Here is a 6,000-nt window from a genome sequence, read left to right on the forward strand (position 1 = left end):
CCATTTTACTCATTGATTTTATGCCTTAAGGAATCCAGAGTTCAGAATAGCCTTTTGTGTGCCACAACAATGAGGCCACCAGCCGGTGACATTTGTAAATCTGCTATTAATTGCTCGTATGCCTGGGCTCCAACGCTTCAATGCTTGCTTCAATGCTTTGAGTCACGTATCTGATGAGGTCAAAACTAAAACTTGCCAGCCCTGAGGCAGGGGGGAAATCATCAGAGAGGGATGAAGATCCAAACTCTCCTGGCTGCTGGCCCCCAGGCGCTCGCTGATTGATCAGCGCAGCCTCAGGCTGGGCAGGGCTACCTGGGACACCCCTGCTGCTGCTCCTGCTCCTCTCGTGTCACCAGGGCACCGCTCACCTCCACAGCATCTTGTTAGTGCCGGGCCCCAGCTGGGAAGAGCAAAGATGCCAACAACAAGAACTCACCCTTCTTGCTGATGAGCAAACTCTTTACAGGAGTCCAGCTCCTCGGATCTAATTGCAGGCAAAAACTTCCTCCCTACTGACTGTGAAGAGAAACAGAGGAAATCTTGCCTGACTCAGAGCTACAATTGGACTGGGATTATTGTCTGCTGGAGGCATAAAATGTATTTTTTACTTTAGGTACTGTAATATCTGGCTTTTTGATAGTTTGCATCTTTAAAATATTAGAAATATCATCAACACTCTGAAAATATCAAAACGGGCTTCTGAGAATGCTATTAGATGTCCAAGGTCCAACCTGTTGCACAGAGAAATAAAAAAATTTTATAGCCAGAGGGAGGTTAAAGCCCTGAACTTTTCAGGAAGATTTTCTATTTAGGAAATCCACAAAGAGAATTATAAATCCATACAAAAATCAATTACATAACAAAAACATGAATCTTGTACGTCCACAAACTGCCCTGTTCTGTTTAAGTCTCTTATCACTTTGAAATAAAACCAAGGTGGAGGTGTTGTAGAAAAATAAAAATATTACTGATGAAAATAATACTGTCTTTGTACAGCACTTGCAATCATTAGGTCTCAAAGTAATATACAGAAGTATGATAATCCTTAATATCTAGATAAGAAAATTAAGGTATGCAGAAATTAAGGTTGTACTAGCCTACAACCCTCCAGTGGGTCAAAATATCAGTGAAAAGAGCAGATTTCAAAACCTTTGCATCACCTTGACGTGTTAGAGAATTAAAAAAAAAGTTACTGATGTTCAGATCAATTCATAACCTGAAAATGAAGTTCAGGCTCCCAAAATGAGCGTCTGGCATTGCCACAGAAGTTTATCCTCCTGAACTAGGTAGAACCTAATGTGCCAGGTATGTTATATAAAACTGGTAAATATCAATGTTTGTCTTCAAGAGATGAAGTTATCGTTCTTTTTGTTTTCAAAAATTCTTTCTTACATATTCAGAGTTTCACAGTTTTGGCTCCCTTGCTATTAACTACACATCTATTTCTTAAAGTTCTCATGTAACAGCTGCCTCAGAGATCAAAACCAGTCAAAATATCAGGGGGTGCTGGGAAAGAGTTGTATTTTTTTGGTGGTTTCCTGTGGTTTTGATCTAAGTACACAGAGATTCCCACTAAGCAGAAACTGAATTTAGTGGGATTCAGCTCTATTCAGCTGAGAAATAGGAAAATAAGCCCCTCTAGTTCCTTGGATGTATAAGTCTGTGTTTATCCTCTTTCTGTCTCTCATCTCCATTTTTCCTCCAAAGTGCTCATTCTGGGTGAGCAGACTGAAGGGGTTCAGGGGTGTCCATAAACCACAACTGCTCCCACTTTACTTCTCCTGCATGTTCTCAATTGCCAAACCCTGAGGCTGTAGGAGCACAAGGAGGAGCTGCATCAGAGGCCCACAGCAAAGGCTGGAGAGTGAGTGACTGCTAATGCAGATGCTTTGCTTTTGTGAGCAGAAGTGTTCCCTCTTTGTAAAAACACACATTTCAAGGGCAGAATACAATGCCTAGGCACACATCTTGTATTATTTAGGAAAAGGTCCAGAAGGCCACTGTTGTATGTATTTGAAATTGAACAAACCATCCTTTACATGACTGCTCAGGTTCACCTTAACAGAAAATTGGCAGCCAAGCAGATAAAATAGATTTTTTACAGTGGTTTTATTTTCCATTGCCAAGTGTTCTCAAATGGATCATTAGAAGCAAGAGAATCTGTAAGTTTCTTTACAATTTTGGAGTACAAAGGATGATTATATGAGAAAGCAGCATTGATATAAGATAAACAGATTCCCAACCAGTGTAATTACAGCAGAGCAAAAGATTTAATACCCTATTATTTACTGAGAAGAGTAGCTTGTTGTCAACTAGATTAAAATACTTCTAACAATATGAAATAAAATTAAACAAAATAAACCACTCAAATTGAACTAAAAGAAAACCTGAGTTTTTCTGCAATGGTTTAACCATCTTAGATGAAACTCATTATTAAATTAGACCAGTGCAATTCTGTGATAAAAATAGGGCCATAAATGATACGTTCATTAAAGCCATGGGAAAATGAATGGAATACTAATGAAATTAAACATGAGGGCAAGGGCCAAGTATACGCATCAATCAGGCTTCATAAAACCCATAATCTGCTCCTGAAGCTAAATAAAACACACACGTGGTCAAGGGCCCTGAGTTTCTGGAAAGGCTAAAATTCTGAAGATTTGATTGTTAGAGAAACAGAGGCTCAATTTTGTGGTATTAGACCAAAGAAATAAATCTTGCAGAAAATAATAATTTATTCTTTTTAAATAAACAAACAAACAAGCAAAGAACTAATTCTTAGTGGAATTAATTCTGTGGAAATATACTAATTCTGTGGAAATATACATTTCAGCATTTCCTGTGAAGGTAAACATTAATATTATTATTACTAAATTGGGAGAAAATTCTCTTAACTTCTCAATAACTGAGAAACAGCTTTTTGGCCCATCTCTATGAAACTCTCCAGGCCAGAAGCTCTGCAGAGTCAGGCCAATTCTGTTTGTTCTCAAGAGCACAGAACTCCTTGGAGCACATGGCACAGGGTGGGCAATCATGTGGATGTGCCCACATGGCACAGGATGACGTGGTGCTGGGCTGAGATGGGGGATGTGAGTACCCAAGCTGGTTTTTTAACAGTGGCCTGAAAAAGGGAGGTGTGAATAATGCTGTGTTCTGGCATGCAGAATGGATCTTTGTTCTATGCCTGAAATTCAGGGAAAAAACCACAGCTGGGCAAGGGGTGAGCTCTGGCCTGGGCAATGCAGGATGTGGCAGAACTCCCTGCCTTGTCTCATTTCTGGGGAGGGCAGTGCCATGGAACACAGTCCAGCCAAAGGTTTTGATGTTGACATTATCAGCATTTTCCAAAAGAAAACAAATCTTCCTGAGAATTTTCAGTGAGCTCTTATTACGTGCTGATATTGAAATGTCAGCACAGCCAACATTTTTCTTATTTCATTTTATCTGTGCCCCTAAATTCTCCCTTTTCCATTTGGGATCTCCTCTTCTTGTCCTGAGCTCAGCTGTGACAGTCATTATACAACACTGCAGTGATCTTTTGCCCTCTTAAAGGCTTTTTTTTAAGTGCCAGATTATTACTCATTTATAGTTAGATTGCTACTCAGGGCCTAATTCTGCTTTTGCAGTGCCTGTAATTGTGAGACATGGCACAGAAAATATCTAAGTGGTGAACAAATAGGGAGAAAGAGAAGGTCAAGCCCAAACTGATGAGGTTCTCTAGAATAAAAAAGGAGTTATATAAATAGACAATTATATTTTCTCATTAACAAGAAAGTTTTTTCATTTTCTTTCTGGGTCTTTGAATGTACTGTAACAGTCAGTGGGAACTTTTGTTTTCACTGCCTAACTCTGGTTATTCTCAGAAACTTCTAATAGGGAGTTTAGCTTGCAATTTCCTTGTGCTATCAGATGGAGAGCTCTGTGATTATCTTAGTGGGCAGGAGACAAAAACATTCCTCAGGCTGAGAGCTGTCTGAAGATGAGCATTTCACCCTTAATGCTGAGTGGCCAAATTTTGCTTGCTGGTTCCTCAGCATAAATCAAAGGCAACATTATCACAATCATGGGAAGGAGAAAGCTAGAAGAATCCTAATAAACCAGAGGAAAAACAAAGCCTCAGGGGGTTTTAAGAATGTGGATTAGTTTAGGTAATTTTGAGCAACTATTCTCAAGAAAGCACCTGGGGACAGTTAAGTTTAATTAGGCTGCAGCTCATCCTCACTGCAGGTGGTTTTGTTTCTGCCACAAAGCTCTTTCCTCCTCTCAGGTGGAGGGAGCACCAACAAACCCCTGGAATGCTCCTGCTTGATAAGGCAGGAAGGGAGAGCTGACTGGGCCCACCTATTAAAAGAGGTATCAGCAATGCTGATTTTGGATTATCAAGAGCTAAATCTCACTGCAGGAGGCTGGGCTGGGTGGGAAGGGGTCCTGGAGAGTGTGAGCTGGGCTGGGCACACACCTGGGCTGCTGCAGGAGGAGCTGGCCTGACACTGCTCCTTCCAGCCCATCGTTATTCCTGCCTGGACATCCCCCAGTGTTTGGTGCTTTACCAGGAGCACAAAATCTCTCCCTATATTCTCCACCTTTTCCTACTCATAGCTTCACAAAAATGCCACATTTATCTGTTGGAAAATTTACAGCTCTGATCTATTTGAAGTCAACACAACTACAGGAAGAAAACTTCAGCCAGTGCACAAAGCTTAGGAAGAGGTTTCCTAAGCTTAGATAGCTGGACAATTTTTTCCCTAGTATTTTTAATTTATTTCAGTTAAATTTTAATCAGGCAAAAAAAAAAAAAGTGAGTCTAAAAGCAGTTGGAATTAATTATACTTTGTGTTTTCTATATTCATCCACAATTTTTCTTACCATGGTGTCTTTGACATGTTGCGTTTGTGACAACAACGTGGTGAAATGGCTCCATTTGATACATAATTTATTGAAAAATTTTAAACTCTACGTTCCTTGAGTCATTTTCATGTATAATTGAGCTTAAATTGCATTTGGGTTATTTTGAATTAGGAAATCTTATACTGGATCAAATGTGCTTATCATCTAATAAGAAGCCATTTCTAGGTCCTTACTGATTTTTAAAATATCCTGGAGTCCCATTAAAATGAAATCAAATTTCTGTGAAATTAAAATCTAAACTTGGAGTTTGAATATATGAAAATAGGGATTTTTAAGCTTCCTGAGCATTTTCTTACTTTCTGTTGAATTATGAAGTTGTCCCAAAAATATTTCTGACTGTACTGTCTGGTTTTATTGATCCTAGTTTTAGAGAAACATCAGAGAAACGATGAGATTCTGGCAAAACAGACAAAATAAATTGCAGGCCAGGCTATAACCCTAATGCTCTTAGACAGCCTGAAGCTCTTGTGAGGAGCTGTTCAGACCCTACAACATGTCACACTCATGTCACGCTGGCTACACTCAGCTGCCACCCTCTTTGTACCCTCACAGGGGCAGCTGGTCTGGTGCAAAATGGGACAAAGAGCAGGAAAATGGGTGCATGGAGGCTGCTAATTTGGGAAGATGTGAATTTTCCCTTCCTTATCACACAAACTCTCACAGTAGTCACTGAAGTGTCCAAAAATAGGAGCTTGCAGCCCTAACTATAGCCCTGTGAAACAAGGAGGAGCTCATAGCATTCTCCATCCCCCCTGCTAGGGAGGCTTGTGCTTTGGGAAGCAGATGGGTGAAATGGTGCAGCACATTTCAGCCACACTCAGTAAGTTGGCAGAATATATCAAAGCACAGCACAGTTCAGCAATATCATTTTAATTATGACACAGCTCAGGTTTTAGCATCAAAATTGTTTTGGCCTGATTTTGATTCATATTGACATGCTAACAGGAAGAAGGGATGATGGGAAAAGAGAAGGAACTCTTAAAAGACATTAATATTCATGCCAGCAAAAAATTCGTCATGCATGACCTCAAAAAGTGTAAAAAAGAACATTATTAAGAAAGGCAGCACTTGGGAACATGGCTGGGTTTGTGC

This window comes from Agelaius tricolor, unplaced genomic scaffold, assembly GCF_023055355.1.
Source record: "Agelaius tricolor isolate 1412-34295 unplaced genomic scaffold, bAgeTri1.0.p SCAF_12, whole genome shotgun sequence".
Lineage (NCBI taxonomy): Eukaryota > Metazoa > Chordata > Aves > Passeriformes > Icteridae > Agelaius > Agelaius tricolor.